General features: G+C 45.1%; 3 non-coding genes and 5 pseudogenes across 3 annotated transcripts; all 8 read right to left on the reverse strand.

Annotated features, from left to right (window-relative positions):
* Positions 1-15,497: 15,497 nt before the first annotated feature.
* On the reverse strand, positions 15,498-15,616 carry LOC143967797 (5S ribosomal RNA; annotated as a pseudogene).
* A 109-nt stretch (positions 15,617-15,725) lies between these two features.
* Positions 15,726-15,844, reverse strand: LOC143963608 (5S ribosomal RNA; annotated as a pseudogene).
* Positions 15,845-15,952: 108 nt separating this feature from the next.
* On the reverse strand, positions 15,953-16,071 carry LOC143964339 (5S ribosomal RNA; annotated as a pseudogene).
* Positions 16,072-16,180: 109 nt separating this feature from the next.
* Positions 16,181-16,299, reverse strand: LOC143962380 (5S ribosomal RNA). Its single transcript, XR_013270676.1, has one exon. It is a non-coding gene; the product is annotated as a 5S ribosomal RNA (ribosomal RNA).
* Positions 16,300-16,408: 109 nt separating this feature from the next.
* LOC143968880 (5S ribosomal RNA) lies at positions 16,409-16,517 on the reverse strand (annotated as a pseudogene).
* Positions 16,518-16,626: 109 nt separating this feature from the next.
* Positions 16,627-16,745, reverse strand: LOC143962917 (5S ribosomal RNA). The gene has a single exon (XR_013270836.1). It is a non-coding gene; the product is annotated as a 5S ribosomal RNA (ribosomal RNA).
* A 108-nt stretch (positions 16,746-16,853) lies between these two features.
* On the reverse strand, positions 16,854-16,972 carry LOC143961498 (5S ribosomal RNA). The gene has a single exon (XR_013270485.1). It is a non-coding gene; the product is annotated as a 5S ribosomal RNA (ribosomal RNA).
* A 110-nt stretch (positions 16,973-17,082) lies between these two features.
* LOC143962938 (5S ribosomal RNA) lies at positions 17,083-17,201 on the reverse strand (annotated as a pseudogene).
* Positions 17,202-17,295: the final 94 nt, after the last annotated feature.

The following is a 17,295-nucleotide window of genomic DNA, read 5'->3' on the forward strand; positions in this document are numbered from 1 at the left end:
AGCACGCACAATCTCCTAACACTGACTGCAAGCTCTATTTAAAACGAGCAAGATAGTTAGCTATATAGGTGGATATAGCGGTGTATACTGGGTTCAGAGCATGCAGACAGCACGCACAATATCCTAACACTGACTGCAAGCTCTATTTAAAACGAGCAAGATAGTTAGCTATATAGGTGGATATAGCGGTGTATACTGGGTTCAGAGTACGCAGACAGCACGCACAATCTCCTAACACTGACTGCAAGCTCTATTTAAAACGAGCAAGATGGTTAGCTATATAGGTGGATATAGCAGTGTATACTGGCTCTCCTCGCTGCCGGCGCTGTGATTGGCCAAGCAGGCGGGTCACAGTGCATGCTTGGCCAATCATGAGCCAGCAATGCACTGCGCCATCGCAGTGTATTGTGGGCCGTGAGCGCCACACAAATTTGGCCCATAACGTTCGGAATTCGCCGAATGGGCAAACAGCCGATGTTCGAGTCGAACGTATGAAGCTCATCCCTACTCCTGAGATACTAGAAGCTGAAAGCTTCATGACCTTAAATTCCCATATTCCAATATCAATATTTCAATCTGACAGCCTCAGCTGCCAAAGTAGCTGGAATTAGAGATGCAAGCCACTGCAGATGACTGCTGTCTCTGAGACACTAGAAGATGAAAGCTATATGAAGTCAATAGAAACACTATATAAAAATAAATTTAATAGTTGGGAAAAAGTCTGTGTCCCACTGTATTGTCCTGGCTGCTCTAGATTGGCTATTCAAAGGTGCAATCCCACTACTGATCAACACAGGGGTTTTGACCTGCTCTGTCACTGACCTGGGCTGGTTCACCCCTACTTAGGACATCCTGGTGGCTCTGGGCTCCCCTGGGACCACCATATTGATACCAAATCAACATAGCACAGGGTAGACCAGAACTCCTGGACTCAAGCAATCCGACAGCCTCAGCCTCCCAAGCAGCTGGGATTACAGATGCACACCACCGCTCCCAGGAAAAGACAGTGCATGCTCTGTAATACTAGAAGCTGAAAGCTTCATGATGTCAAATCCATGCCCTCGAATGCTTCCAATACCTATATTGCTATTTGCAAGCGTGTCATTAACATTATTACAATAGACATGTTACCAAAGTACAGCACGAATTAAAAACTACAAATTCTATTAACAGGTTGGGGTGAGGGAGGATGGGGTAGAGGGAGCTGAGTGGGGATTCACAGGGAAGTGAAATAATTGTGTAATCCTGAAAAGAAGGGAAAAAAAGAAGGAGAGCTAATACAATGTCTGTAATTTCACCCTGGGACTGTCTACAAGTCAAAATTGTATAACCCCTAAGTGTAAAAAATAAGGTATAAATAGTACAACAGAGTACCATCATCCCAATCGATTGAAATAGATAAATAAAGGGGCCTGTCCCCAACTGGTCCCTCAGATCAAAAACGGAGTATGGACTATTGCGGTACAGATATAATTAATGTAGATTCACGTGGGTAAAAACGATATAGAATTTTATTAATACAAAACCAATATAAGATCAAGCAAGACACATATTATTGGATACATAAAAATGCATGGGGAGCAATCGGGAAGTATCACAAGTATAATGGTCCCCAAGGGGGAAAGATCACATTGGGATAACTGTTCACAGATGTCATATCTCAACTAGTTTCGTGCTCTCAATGCCGCTTCTTCAGGAGAAAATCTGCAATAGGTTCGGACAGATAATTAACAATCAATGTAAAAATAAACAAATCAATAAAAAATAAAGAAAAACAACTAGGGGAAGGAAGAGCACTGCTGCTTAACTGTGACCATGCCCAGCCAAGGTAACTGTGCCAATATATGTTCCCCCCGTGGTGACCAGGGGGGACATGCAAAGTCTGGAAGTTTCTCTAAATATAATGGGTGATTGGAAAAAAATTATAAAAAGATTGCTCATACAACATGAGATGAGAGAGAGAAGGAAAGAAGGAGATAAAAGAAAAAGGAAAAGGAAGGAGTATAATAAAAGAAGAGGAAAAAGGAAGAGGAACGCAGGAAGAAGAAAGGGAATAAGTAAAATAAATCCAGAACGAATAAAGCTAAAGAATTGAGAAGGAAAGAAGAGGAACAAAGAAAGCAGCGGAAAGGAAAAGAGGGGAAGGAAAAAGGAAGGGGTGAAGGAAACGGAGGAGAGGAAGGGGGGGTGGAAGGGGGGGGGGGTGGAAGAGTCGAAACGGAGAAGAAAAAGGGGAAAGGGAAAGGAAAGGGGAGGAAAAAGAAGGGGAAGCAAAGTAAAAAGGAAAAGAGCAAAGTTCTGTAGGTAAACTAACCTTATGCATGATAAGGATGCAATCAACTCAATCCTAAGAGTGCAGTCCTGCAAAGGACCAGCTGCCACGCTGGGGGGGGGGGGGGGGGTAATCAGAGATGGTGGTCAAAACCAGCTGCTGAAGAGGGAGATCCCCCAGTGAGGTGGTCTATAAAAGATGACAAGATGTGGCCAGAAGATGATAAAAAATAGGGCCACCTGAGTCTACTCAGAGGCACAAGGTGAAGGCTTAGATATGGAAGATACAGTGGGGCAAAAAAGTATTTAGTCAGCCACCAATTGTGCAAGTTCTGCCACTTAAAAAGATGAGAGAGGCCTGTAATTGTCATCTTAGGTATACCTAAACTATGAGAAACAAAATGTGGAAACAAAATCCAGACAATCACATTGTCTGATTTTTGAAAGAATTTATTTGCAAAGTATGGTGGAAAATAAGTATTTTGTCAATATCAAAAGTTCATCTCAATACTTTGTTATATATCCTTTGTTGGCAGTGACAGAGGTCAAACGTTTTCTGTAAGTCTTCACAAGGTTGTCACACATTGTTGCTGGTATGTTGGCTTCCATGTAATCCATGTAGATCTCCTCTAGAGCAGTGATGTTTTGGGGCTGTCTATGGGAAACACAGACTTTCAACTCCCTCCAAAGGCTTTCTATGGGGTTGAGATCTGGAGACTGGCTGGGCCATTCCAGGACCTTAAAATGCTTCTTACGAAGCCACATCGTTGCCCAGGTGGTGTGTTTGGGATCATTGTAATGCTGAAAGACCCAGCCATGTTTCATCTTTAATGCCCTTGCTGATGGGAGGAGGTTTGCACTCAAAATCTCATGATACATGGCCCCATTCATTCTTTCATGTACACGGATCATTCTTCCTGTTCCCTTTGCAGAGAAACAGCCCCAAGGCATGATGTTGCCACCCCAATGCTTCACAGTAGGTATGGTGTTCTTTGGTTGCAACTCGGCATTCTCTTTCCTCCAAACACGATGAGTTGTGTTTCTACCAAACAGTTCTACTTTGGTTTCATCTGACCATATGACATTCTCCCAATCCTCTTCTGGATTAACCAAATGCTCTCTTGCAAACCTCAGATGGGACCGGACATGTACTGGCTTAAGCAGGGGTCACATCTGGCACTGCAGGATCTGAGTCCCTGGCGGCGTAGTGTGTTACTGATGGTAGCCTTTGTTACGTTGGTCCCAGCTCTATGCAGGACATTCACTAGGCCCCCCCGTGTGGTTCTGGGATTTTTGATCACCGTTCTTGTGATAATTTTGACCCCACGGGGTGAGATGTTGCGTAAAGCCCCATATTGAGGGAGATTATCAGTGGTCTTGTATGTCTTCAAATTTCTAATTATTGCTCCCACAGTTGATTTGTTCACACCAAGCTGCTTACCTATTGCAGATTCAGTCTTCCCAGCCTGGTGCAGGTCTACAAATTTGTTTCTGGTGTCCTTCAACAACTCTGGTCTTCACCATAGTGGAGTTTGGAGTGTGACTGTTTGGGGTTGTGGACAGGTGTCTTTTATACTGATAACAAGTTCAAACAGGTGCCATTAATACAGGTAATGAGTGGAGGACAGAGTAGTCTCTTAAAGAAGAAGATACAGGTCTGTGAGAGCCAGAAATCTTGCTTGTTTGTAGGTGACCAAATACTTATTTTCCACCATAATTTGCAAATAAATTCTTTCAAAAATCAGACAATGTGATTGTCTGGATTTGTTTCCACATTTTGTCTCTCATAGTTGATGACACTTATAGGTCTATCTCATCTTTTTAAGTGGGGGAACTTGCACAATTGGTGGCTGACTAAATACTTTTTTGCCCTACTGTACTGACTTGGTATGGGAAGTACAACCAGAGCCCCAGAATCCACATCCAGCAGCATCAAGAAGCATAAATACAGCTTAAATAGTCTCAAATGAGTGGCGTGTGATGTCACCCGGTCTGTACTCCCGCATGGAGCACGTGCGCTAGTCATCCAGCCAAAGGGCAGAAAGACCCAGTTGAGACATGCACAAGTGGATGGGGCGGTCCCAGGATGTAGAAACCGTCCCTCTACCAGGGAGAGCACCTAGACACCATAAAGGGAACAGACACGGGGCACAGATGACACCCGGTGGTGGCTCAGTAAAAACTGCAGGCTGGGAAGCAGCAAAAAATCAATGACATTACCTAATTATAGCAAGAAAAACAAGAAGGACATGTGGGTTGTAATCACGTGAACCTGGCAGAGACCCTAGTAGACCCACATAAAACATGAAACATAATTAAATAAGATAATTGTGTAATCCTGCGAATGCAGCTGTCTATCTAATTTCACACTGGGACTGGCTACCAGTCATCTGCATTGCAACCTATTTTCTATGATTCATCTACTTTATAATTTATATTTCAAATAAATGAGGAACTAAAACAGATAATAGAAACACTGTATAAAAATAAAGTTAATAGTTGTAAAAAAGTCTGTGTCCCACTGTATTGTCCAGGCTGCTCTACACCAGCTATTCATAGGCGCGATCCCACTGCTGATCAGCATGGCGGTTTTGACCTGCTCCGTCTCCGACCTGGCCCGGTTCACCCCTCAGGGCAACCTGGTGGCTCTGGGCTCCCCTAGAACCACCATAATTGATGCTGAACTTGGACACCTAAATTGGAAACCTAAGATTGGAACATGGACACCTAAACAACAAAGAGCAGGGTAGATCAGAATGCCTGGACTCAAGCAATCCAACAGCCTCAGCCTCCCAGGTAGATGGGATTATAGCTGCATGCCACTGCACCCAGCAAAGGACAGTGCTTGCTTCTGTGATACTAGAAGCTGAAAGCTACTTGACATCAAATCCCGCACCTTCCAATATCAATATTTTGAATTGCAAGTGTGTCATTAACATTACAATAAACATGTTACCAAAGTACAGCATGAAAAGAGGGGAAAAAAAGAAGGGAAACTAATACAATGTCTGTAATTTCACCCTGGGACTGTCTACGAGTCAAGTAGATTCTGATTGATTCAGCTTGGGTGTATCAGCTGCATTACAACCTATTCTCTATGATTCATCTACTTTATAATTTATATTTTGAACAAATGTGGAACTAATACAGATCATCTATACACTGTATAAAAAAAAGTTAATCATTTAAAAAGACCATATCTCATTATATTGTCCAGGCTGCTTTACACTGGCTATTTGCAGGTGTGATCCCACTACTGATTGCCACAGAGGTTTTGGCCTATGTTGTTTCCTTACTCCTTGGGACAATCTGATGAGTCTGGGCTCCCCTGGAACCACCATATTGATGCCATGCTTAGAGTGCACACCCAAAAGACATAGAGAAGGGTAGACCAGAACTCATAGACTCAAGCAATATGACATCAACTGCCAAAGTAGCTGGAATTAGAAATGCACACCACTGCAGGTTACTGTTGTCTCTGAGACACTAGAAGATGAAAGCTATATGAAGTCAATAGAAACACTGTATAAAAATAAAGTTAATAGTTGTAAAAAAGTCTGTGTCCCACTATTATCCAGGCTGTGCTATACCGGCTATTCACAGGTGCAGCCCCACTACTGATCAGCACGGTGGTGTTGACCTGCTCTGTCTCTGACCTGGGCCGGTTCACCCCTCCTTAGGACAACTTGGTAGCTTTGGGCTCCCCTGGAATCACCATATTGATACTGAACTTAGCGTGGACACCCAATCAACATAGGGCAGAGATAGATCAGAACTCCAGGACTCAAGCAATCCAACAACCTCAGCCTCCCAAGAAGCTGGGATTATAGATGCACACCACTGCAACCAGCAAATGACTGTGTTTGCTCTGCAATACTAGAAGCTGAAAGCTACGTGATGTCAAATCCCCTCCTTCCAATATCAATATTTCTAATTGCAAGCGTGTCATTAACATTACAATAAACATGTTACCAAAGTACAGCATGAATGAAAAACTACAAATTCTATTAACACATTGGGGTGAGGGAGGGTGGGGATTCACAGGGAGGTGAAATAATTGTGTAATCCTGAAAAGAGGGGAAAAAAAAGCAGGAAAACTAATACAATGTCTCTAGTTTCACCCTGGGGCTGTCTACGAGTCAAGTAGATTCTGATTGATTCAGCTTGGGTGTATCAGCTGCATTACAAACTATTCTCTATGATTCATCTACTTTATAATTTATATTTTGAATAAATGTGGAACTAATACAGATTTAAGAAGAACATGGCTCACTATATTGTCCAGGCTGCTCTACACCAGCTATTTGTAGGCATGATCCCACTACTGATTTTCTCTTTTTGACCAACCACCATATTAATACCAAACTTAGAGTGGACAGCCAGTTGACATAGTACAAGGTAGACCACACAAGGAATCCAACAATCCTAGCCTCCAAGGTAACTGCAATTACAGACACAGGCCACCACCAGTGGTGGCTGGTGCTCAGAATTTTTTTTTGGGGGGGTGCAAACAAACTGAAAAGAAAACCCCATCAAGCGCAGCCACTGTGCCCATCAAGCGCAGCCACTGTGCCCATTAAACACAGCCACTGTACCCATAAATTGCCGCCACTGTGCCCATTAAACACAGCTACTGTACCCATCAATTGCTGCCTGTGTGCCCATCAATTGCTGCCACTGTGTCCAATCAAGTGCTGTCAGTGTGCCCAATCAATTGCTGCCAGTGTGCCCATCAATTGCTGCGAGTGTGCCACATCAATTGCTGCCAGTGTGCCCAATCAATTGCCACCACTATGCCCAATCAATTGCTGCCAGTGTGCCCCATGAATTTCCGCAGGTGTGCCCCATGAATTGCTTCCAGTGTGCCCCATCAATTGCCATCAGTGTGACCCATCAATTGCTGCCAGTGTGCCCCATCAATTGCCATCGGTGTGCCCCATCAATTGACGCCAATGTACCCCATCAATTTGAAATAAAACAAGGGAAAAATAAGACGAAGAAGGGGGAAACACAAAAAACCTCAGAAAAAATTGTTGGTTGTGTTGGACTTTTTAGGCATACTAGTATAATTAAATATATAGCATAAAAAAAAAAATAAAGAGAAAAAAATATATATATTAAAGTGGAAGTAAACCCACTTTTTTAACTTTTACCTACAGGAAAGCCTATAATAAGGCTTACCTGTAGGTAAAAAAAATATCTCCTAAACCTGTACGGTTTAGGAGATATTCCCCTCGGTATGTGCCGCTGACTGCAGCGGCGCATGCGCACAAGGGGGTTCTCTCAGCGAAAATCCGGCAGCGCTCGTCCGGCCGGATTTAAATCTCCCGCGCGCATGCGCAGGAGTGACGATATCGCGGCTCCGGCCACTCACAGCGCCGGAGCCGCGATACCCGGAAGAGACGCCGAGGGAGCATGTCGGCTTCCTCGGCGTGGATCGGGCGAGATGTCGGGGCCTCGTTCTAAGGTAAGTATTTCATAATGAGCTAGTATGCGGTGCATACTAGCTCATTATGCCTTTTGCTTTGCAGGTTTTAAAAAAAAAAAAAAAAAAAATGCGGGTTTACTACCGCTTTAAATGTAAAAAATTATTTATTTATAAAAATAAAAAATAATTATAAAACACATCAAGTACTGTTTTTATATATCCTGTCTATACTAATGCATTTTACATCATATCCATATCTATTTCCATCAGATATATATACCCAGAGGGTAAACAAATGTACATTAATGCTTAATATACAAAAAAAAGAAGGTTACAGTAGACAGGGTATTAATTACAGAACCGATCTTAGATATACTCTGGCTCTCTACATGTTTCGCGTTATTACCAACGCTTCCTCAAGAGCTTTATCGGTTTTCTAAAATAAGAAAAAATGTATCCATCAAATCAAAAATATAACATATTTTGCATACATAATTAATCATTTTACAACATAGACAAAAAAACAACTAAATTATAATTACAAAGTAAAAATCTTAGAGTAAACCTTCCTCCCAGGAGAGGAAAAAAAAAAAGAAAAAAAGGGGGGTATGCTGTGGGGACTTATTAATTTGAAGCAATATGGGAACGGGTGTGACATTTTCTTATTATCCAAAATATTATATAATATATAGTATACTGTCCAGGGTGTTTAATTATTATAAAGAAAAGAGGAAAAAAAAAAGGAGGAAGATTCTTCTTTAAAATGTGCTGCTAAAAAATTAAATAAATTTACTTACATTTCTTAATGGGAATATCCCAAGAAAAATGTGCAGAGAGACAGAGAAGACAAATAAAGAAGAATTTCTCTAGGCAGATAAGGCGATTTTCACATCGACATCACACTTTTATATATATAGGAGCCTGCGATTAGCATAGAGGCTTCAAATATTTATGGTATAAAACAGCAACGGAAGATGATTTTGCACCATAATCTGCATAGATGAAAGCAAACATAATAAGGCACAACTTTTTTTCGTGAGTCTACCTTAATTTATTATGTGAAAGAAATTAATTATATGTATTGCAAACGAGTTGTTTATTGTTTGTATTTTTAATTGGTTATGTGAAAGGACTTCAATGTATATTTACAATTGTATAGAGGGATATAGTGTTAACGTGCGTATATATATCCTAAATATTATAAGGAATATATGGTTATACATAATTGCCCATCATTAAACTCGGGCTGTTTATCATAAGTGAGGAGTGCATTTGCCTAGAATAGGTTCTATGTGTCAAGGTATTATATTATATCTAAGGAGGATTGTGCAAAATTTTAAACTACGCTCAAATAGCATACTAAGAAAGAAAAACAAATAAATAAATAATAAAAAATAAATAAATAAATAATTAGAAATTGTGTATCACCTCTTGAGTTAAATTGGCCAGTTCCTCAATTCCTGTAACCTCTCCAATAGGGCGAGGAATAGGTAGGCTTATTTCGATGGCTCAAGGTTTAAAGGAGGGGCACCATCTAGCCCCTCAGGGGTCTTCCTCCAGTCGGGAAATAGGACCGCTGTGCACGGACGCCGATCCACTGCGTCCGATTTATGCACAGCCATCCCGGTAGTGGCGTCACTCCGCAACAGTGGAATCAATTGACGCTACTGTTCCCTATCAAATGCTGCCAGTGTCCCCCCCCCCCCCCCCGCCCGGCACTTACCTGTCTTGGCACTGTCCTCCACATGGAAGTCCTCCATATCTCCTCCTGTCCTCTTTCTGTCATCTCTGCTATAATTGGAAGCCTGATAGGCACCCAATCACAGCGCCTGTCGCTTCAGCCAATCAGGTGACAGGGTAACCAGACCCAAGCACCTGATTGGCTGAGAGGCGGGTCAGTGTTAGGGAAGCAATGTATTTGCTTCTCTAACACAACACTGTGTAAACAGCGAACGCACATCATTGCGCCCGCTGTTTACTAATTTGGAAGCCTATTAGAGCCCACGGCTCTAATCAGGATACCTATTAGCGCCGACAGCTCAAATCAGGCGCTTCCAAAAACACCCCCGCCGCTGTAATTCAGATGCCCGGCGCCCGACAAGGGGCCAGACACCTGAATAGGGGGCGTCAGCGGTGACAATAGATAGATTCATGCAATGCATTAATCTATCTATTGGTGATAGAATGGTGCTGGAGAGAGGGGGTGGCGCTCCTGCACCCTCTATGGAAGCACCTCTACTGGCCACCACACCCAGACATGGAAATTGCTTGCTCTGAAACACTAGAAGCTGAAAGCTAAATTAAGTCAAAGTCCTGCCATCTCCTGTTATTATTGCTAATTGTAAGTGCTTGAATGATATAACAATAGGCGTTACCAAAGAATATAGTTAACACTTTAAGGTGAGAGAGGGTGGGGTATGGGGATTTCACAGGAAGCTGTATGAGCTTCTTTTGAGCCGCAAGCATCGGCATGTTATTCATAGTTACATTGGTCAAACCTTTAAAGTGCAAACATGCTAAAAAATGCCTAAAATCGCCCCATCCCATGCTTTTATTTCCTTGTAATGAGTTTTTATTTCCTAAAAATACTTAAAGTGGTTGTTAAGCTACTTTATGCTGTTTATACAATCATGCCTGTTTATCACTCCTATGTGCCCCTGTGTTTTATAAAAATAAGATGTTCTTTACTAGTTCTCAGAGCAGCGAGTGGCCCATACATGACCTGCCGCCTTTCTCCTCCCCCGTCTGACAGCAGAAGTGGGCAGGGCCAAGAATTCCCCACAGACGTAAGTCAGGAGGGGAGGAAGAGAGGAGGAGAGAGCCAGCAGGTCAAGTGAGCTGCGATCCTCTGAGAAATGCTATTTCTTATTTTTGATCAAAAACAGGCACAGGGACACATAGGAATATTAAATAGGCAGGATGGTCTAAAACATTAACTGAAATTTCAGCAGCAAGATGGGAGGGGGGGGGGGGGGGGGTGTCACTGACACAGGAGCAGACAGGCAGGGTGGGATAGGACAGAGGAGGACAAGAGAGCCGCGGATGACGGAGGCACGTAAACTCATACCTTTTGAGATGGGAATGAGGTACACCTACCAGCAAATGTATGTAGGCATAGGACATGCCCCCTGCCACACCCCCTTAAAGGAGAATTAACCCAAAAAAGTTAATTAAATCCACAAGGGACTTTTTTTTACCACTACTATTACTTTATATTGGCTTATAAAATTTACAAATGTAGCAATTTATAATTTGGATGAAAGATTTAGCACTGGGAAACATGTTTTGAAAGATAAAAAGTGCATTTTATATACATCAGATCATAGATCAGACCAAAATGAAGGGCAAATGAGGGGGAAAGAGGGACAGAAGGACATTGCTTCAAATCAGGGACAGTTGGGAGCTATGCGTAAACTGACCATGGTGTTAGGGCTCAGCAGCCAGTATACACTGTGGTCAGTTTACAAGGGGAGGGCAGAACCAGGCAGGGTCAGTCAGGCTTTTGAGTTGTTACAGGGGGCCAAATGACACAGCACAAGCACTGTGCTGTATACCATGCTTTCCGGGAACAGGATCAATATTATGGCACAAAAATGTCTGTAAAAATGTTGTACAAAAAACCCCCCAAAAAAACGACCCTCAACTCAAATATGGCTGTAAAAGCTGATAACATTTACATATATATTGACATTACGCAGCACTGCTTCTTTTATTATACACTCTGGATATGACTCTGTTTTTGTGCTTTGTATGAAAATCAAACACACTATCACTTCACCTGTCCTGCCACCTTGTGTCATTATTACTTATTGCAAGTTCTTCACTAATATAACAATAGACGTTTCCAAAGAATTCAGTTAACACAATAAAGCGGAGTTCCACCTCTAGTGTCAAATTTGGCCCCTTTCAGGAAGGAGCAGATACCTGTCTAATACGGGTATTTTGCTCCCACTTCCGGGCAAAGACAACCGAGCCACCCGCGGGTATCTACGCCCCTTCCGGCGCCTTTTCCGCCCCCCCCCCACTGTCTTCTAGGAGACCCCCAGGACCCAGAAGACAGCAGGGACTAGTGGGATCGCGCATCGCAAGTCACACGTGCGCAGTAGGGAACCAGGAAGTGAAGCCGCATCCTCTGTATGCTGGGTGTAACTCTCAGTATCTGTTCTTATTCTGCAGGTATGGACACCGCACTTCTATTGTTCGGTATGCGGGGTGTAATCCTCAGTACACGGCTCAGTACACGGCTCTTACTGTTCCAATTCTGTATGCTGAGTAGGGATGAGCCGAACACCCCCCGGTTCGGTTCGCACCAGAACTTTCGAACGGACCCCAAATTCGAACGAACTTTAGAACCCCATTGAAGTCTATGGGACTCGAACGTTCGAAATTAAAAGTGCTAATTTTAACAGCTAATATGCAAGATACTGTCCTAAAAAGGGTTTGGGGACCTGGCTCCTGCCCCAGGGGACATGGGTCAATGCCTAAAATGTTTTTAAAAATGGCCGTTTTGGCGGGAGCACTGATTTTAATGACGATTAAAGTGAAAAAAAAGTGAAATATTCCTTTAAATATGGTGCCTGGGGGGTGTCTGTAGTATGCCTGTGAAGTGCCACGTGTTTCCCGTGTTTAGAACAGTCCCTGCACAAAATGACATTAAACGGAAATAACACCATTTAAAACTGCTTGCGGTTTTAATGTTATATCTGGTTCCTGCAATATGGTTGAAAATCATTGTGAAAAATGGCATGGGTAGCCCTCCCTGCCCATTACCAGCCTATTTGGGTCTTGTACGCATATTAAGGGGAACCCTGTACCCATATTAAAAAAAGGAAATGCGTGTGGCCCCCAGGCCCTATATACTCAGAACAGCAGTATACAGGCGGTACAAACAAGACAGGGACTGTGTAGGTTTGTTGTGTTAAGTTGAATCTGTTTGTAATTTTCAACTGGTACATTTTTAAAGTGTAGCTCCAGTCAAAAAAACTATTTTTAAGCTTTTTGGAAAACATAGGGAAGGGTTATCACCCCTGTATAATTTGTTTTGTCGTCCATCTTTTTTCATCTCACTTGCTGTTGTCTCCTTCCGTTTGCAAGTAGGAGATGTTTGTAAATTGGATGTTTGAAAGTAGGGGCCTGCCCTATATGCTCTGCAGAAATGGCGGAACAAGGTGTTGGTTTTGCCACAACATTGTAAGCCCTCAAAGTGACTCTTGGTGGGCGCTGGAGCGCCCTGCTGTGAACGATTATATCAAGAATTGTAATTACATGCCATTGTTGAACAGTGGTAGAAAAATTGACCTTTGGTGGTTGTGGTGCTGGTGCCACAACACTATAAGTCCTCACCGTTACTCTGGGTGGGCACAGGAAGGGGCCCTCCTGTGAAATATTATATCAAGAATTGTAATTACATGTCCCTGTTAAACAGGGGCAGAAAAATTTGGCCTTAGGCACTGGTGCTGGTGCCACCACACTGCAACCTCTGCCATATACTCTAGTTTTATTGCAGGAATTAGCCCTGCTGCAAAGCATTGCATCAAAAATTGTACTTAAACGCCCCTGTTAAACAGGGGCAGAAAAATTGGGCCTTAGGCACTGGTGCTGGTGCCACCACACTGCAACCTCTTCCATATACTCTAGTTTTATTGCAGGAATTAGCCCTGCTGCAAAGCATTGCATCAAAAATTGTAAACGCCCCTGTTAAACAGGGGCAGAAAAATTGGGCTGATGGCATCATCCAGAACCAGAAATGTTCTTCCAACATATCAGCGGAGGAGGAATAGGATAGACAATCAACATAACAGGACAGTCACTCAGCATCAACATAGGCAGTCTTGAAGGGATGTGATATTTCAAAAAAAATTATTCTGTTACATCAGCTTCAGGTGCTTGGTAGCTGTGGGTGATCCAAGACTGATTCATCTTGATGAAGATCAGTCGATCAACTGATTCGATGGACAGGCGCACCCTGTGATCGGTAACAAAGCCACCAGCAGCACTGAAGGAGCGTTCCGAAAGAACGCTGTATGCAGGACAGGCCAGTAGCTCAATTGCATACTGTGCAAGCTCTGGCCAGTGATCAATCCTCAAGACCCAGTAAGCCAGAGGATTTTCGGTTGGAAAGGTGTCCAAGTCTGACCTTGCCCCTAGGTATTCCTGCACCATGTAAATCAGACACTAGCGATGGGTGCTGGAACCGATCATACCTTGGGGCTGCGGACTAAAAAATTGTCTGAAAGCATCAGTCAGACGGCCACCTTCTCCACCGCTCCTTCTGACCGATGCCTTAGCAACACGTTGTCCAGGACCAGGAGTTTGTAACCTCCCAGTCTCTGGGAACGCGTTGCACAGACCTTTCTGCAAGGCCTCCCGGAGATGTCTCATCCTCTGCTCCCTCCCTACGAGGATCCTTCCGCAGGCTTTGCAGGATCAGGGAGGCCATGCAGCATAGGCTAGCTGAGGCATTCGGTCCGGAGTCCTCTGGGTCACTAAGGACAACATGATCCGCAGCTACCTCCTCCCAGCCATGTACAAGTCCACGTGTTTCTTGGGACTGTAAATCATCCCTACAAGACTGCTGCTGCTGCTGCTGCTGATGCTGAGTGCCAGCCTCCACCTCCATGCTGACACAATCATCCTCCTCCTCCTCTTCCTCCTCCTCATTCTCTTCCTGTGTGATGGGTGGCACAGCAGGAACACTGTCTGGATAAAGGGGGCCTTGAGAGGCAAGGAAGTCTTCCCTTTCCTGCCTCTGTTCTGCCTCAACTGCCCTGTCCATTATTCCACGCAGCGTATGCTCCAAGAGGTGGACAAGATGTACAGTGTCACTGATGCATGCACTGTCACTGCTCACCATCCTTGTGGCCTCCTCAAACGGTGACAGGACAGTGCATGCATCCCTGATCATGCCCCACTGGCGTGGTGAGAAAAAACCGAGCTCCCCTGACCCTGTCCTGGTGCCGTAGTCGCACAGGTACTCATTGATGGCCCTCTGCTGCGTGTGCAGCCGCTGCAGCATGGCCAACGCTGAGTTCCATCTGATGGGCATGTCACATATAAGGCGGTTCTTGGGCAGGTTCAACTCCTTTTGGAGCTCAGCCAGCCGAGCACAGGCATTAAATGATCGGCGGAAATGCACACAGACTTTCCTGGACTGCTTCAGGACATCCTGTAAGCCGGGTACCTGCCCAAGAACCGCCGCACCACCAGGTTAAGGACGTGAGCTACACAGGGCACATGGGTCAGTTGTCCCTGTCGGAGGGCGGAGAGGAGGTTGGTGCCATTGTCACAAACCACCATTCCTGGCTTAAGCTGGCGTGGCGTCAACCACCTCTCGGCCTGCCCCTGCAGAGCTGACAAAACATCCGCCCCAGTGTGGCTCCTGTCCCCCAAACAAACCAGCGCAAGCACGGCATGGCATCATTTTGCCTGCGTACTTGCGTAGCCCCTGGAACGCCTACGGAGCATCGCTGGTTCTGAGGACAGAGCACTGGAAGAGGCCATGGAGGAAGAAGAAGAGGAGGGGGTGGAGGAGAGAGGTGTGTCACAACCAATAGTAGCATCTTGGAGGCGTGGTGGCGCAACAACCTCCAACACTACTGCACCTTGTCCTGCATCCTTCCCAGCTGCCAGAAGAGTGACCCAATGGGCCGTGAAAGACAGGTAACGTCCCGGGCCATGCCTGCTGGACCATGAGTCAGCGGTAATATGCACCTTACCGCTGACCGCCCTGTCCAGCGAGGCAAGGACATAAAATACAAAAATGCAGCAGGTCGCCAAAGCCAACAACATAATGGAAAAAAGCCTACCGCACCTGGTATTCTCAGGCGGTCTCCCATCCGGGTACTAACCAGGCCCGACCCTGCTTAGCATCCGAGATCAGACGAGATTGAGCGCATTCAGGGTCATGTGGCCGTAGGCGATCTTGCACCCTACTTACAACTCTCTTGACAAAAGCAAAGGTGGTCACCTCGGGCAATCGAGAGGAAAAATACAGCAGGTCGCCAAAGCCAACAACATAATGGAAAAAAGCCTATGGCACCTGGTATTCCCAGGCGGTCTCCCATCCAGGTACTAACCAGGCCCGACCCTGCTTAGCATCCGAGATCAGATGAGATTGGGCACTTTCAGGGTGATGTGGCCGTAGGGAAATTGCACTGTACTTACAACTCTCTTGACAAAAGCCAAGGTGGTCACCTCGGGCAATTGAGAGGAAAAATACAGCAGGTCGCCAAAGCCAACAACATAATGGAAAAAAGCCTACGGCACCTGGTATTCCCAGGCGGTCTCCCATCCGGGTACTAACCAGGCCCGACGCTGCTTAGCATCCGAGATCAGATGAGATCAAGCCCATTCAGGGTGATGTGGCCGTAGGCGATCTTCCACCCTACTTACAACTCTCTTGAAAAAAGCCAAGGTGGTCACCTCGGGCAATCGAGAGGAAAAATACAGCAGGTCGCCAAAGCCAACAACATAATGGAAAAAAGCCTACGGCACCTGGTATTCCCAGGCGGTCTCCCATCCAGGTACTAACCAGGCCCGACCCTGCTTACCATCCGAAATCAGACAAGATCGAGTGCATTCAGGGTGATGTGGCCGTAGGCGATCTTGCACCCTACTTACAACTCTCTTGACAAAAGCCAAGGTGGTCACCTCGGGCAATCGAGAGGAAAAATACAGCAGGTCGCCAAAGCCAACAACATAATGGAAAAAAGCCTACAGCACCTGGTATTCCCTGGCGGTCTCCCATCCGGGTACTAACCAGGCCCGACCCTGCTTAGCATCCGAGATCAAGCGCATTCAGGGTGATGTGGCCGTAGGTGATTTTGCGCCCTACTTACAACTCTCTTGACAAAAGCCAAGGTGGTCACCTCGGGCAATCGAGAGGAAAAATACAGCAGGTCGCCAAAGCCAACAACATAATGGAAAAAAGCCTACGGTACCTGGTATTCCCAGGCGGTCTCCCATCCAGGTACTAACCAGGCCCGACCCTGCTTAGCATCCGAGATCAGACGAGATTGAGCGCATTCAGGGTGATGTGGCCATAGGCAAATTGCACCCTACTTACAACTCTCTTGACAAAAGCCAAGGTGGTCACCTCGGGCAATTGAGAGGAAAAATACAGCAGGTCGCCAAACCCAACAACATAATGGAAAAAAGCCTACGGCACCTGGTATTACCAGGCGGTCTCCCATCCAGGTACTAACCAGGCCCGACCCTGCTTAGCATCCGAGATCAGACGAGATCGAGTGCATTCAGGGTGATGTGGCCGTAGGTGATTCTTGCACCCTACTTACAACTCTCTTGACAAAAGCCAAGGTGGTCACCTCGGGCAATCGAGAGGAAAAATACAGCAGGTCGCCAAAGCCAACAACATAATGGAAAAAAGCCTATGGCACCTGGTATTCCCAGGCGGTCTCCCATCCACGTACTAACCAGGCCCGCCCCTGCTTAGCATCCGAGATCAGACGAGATCGAGCGCATTCAGGGTGATGTGGCCGTAGGCGATCTTGCACCCTACTTACAACTCTCTTGACAAAAGCCAAGGTGGTCACCTCGGGCAATCGAGAGGAGAAAATACAGCAGGTCGCCAAAGCCAA

Source organism: Lithobates pipiens, unplaced genomic scaffold (assembly GCF_037356315.1).
Source record: "Lithobates pipiens isolate NorthernLeopardFrog02 unplaced genomic scaffold, aLitPip1_a1.2 Scaffold_114, whole genome shotgun sequence".
Classification (NCBI taxonomy): Eukaryota; Metazoa; Chordata; class Amphibia; order Anura; family Ranidae; genus Lithobates; species Lithobates pipiens.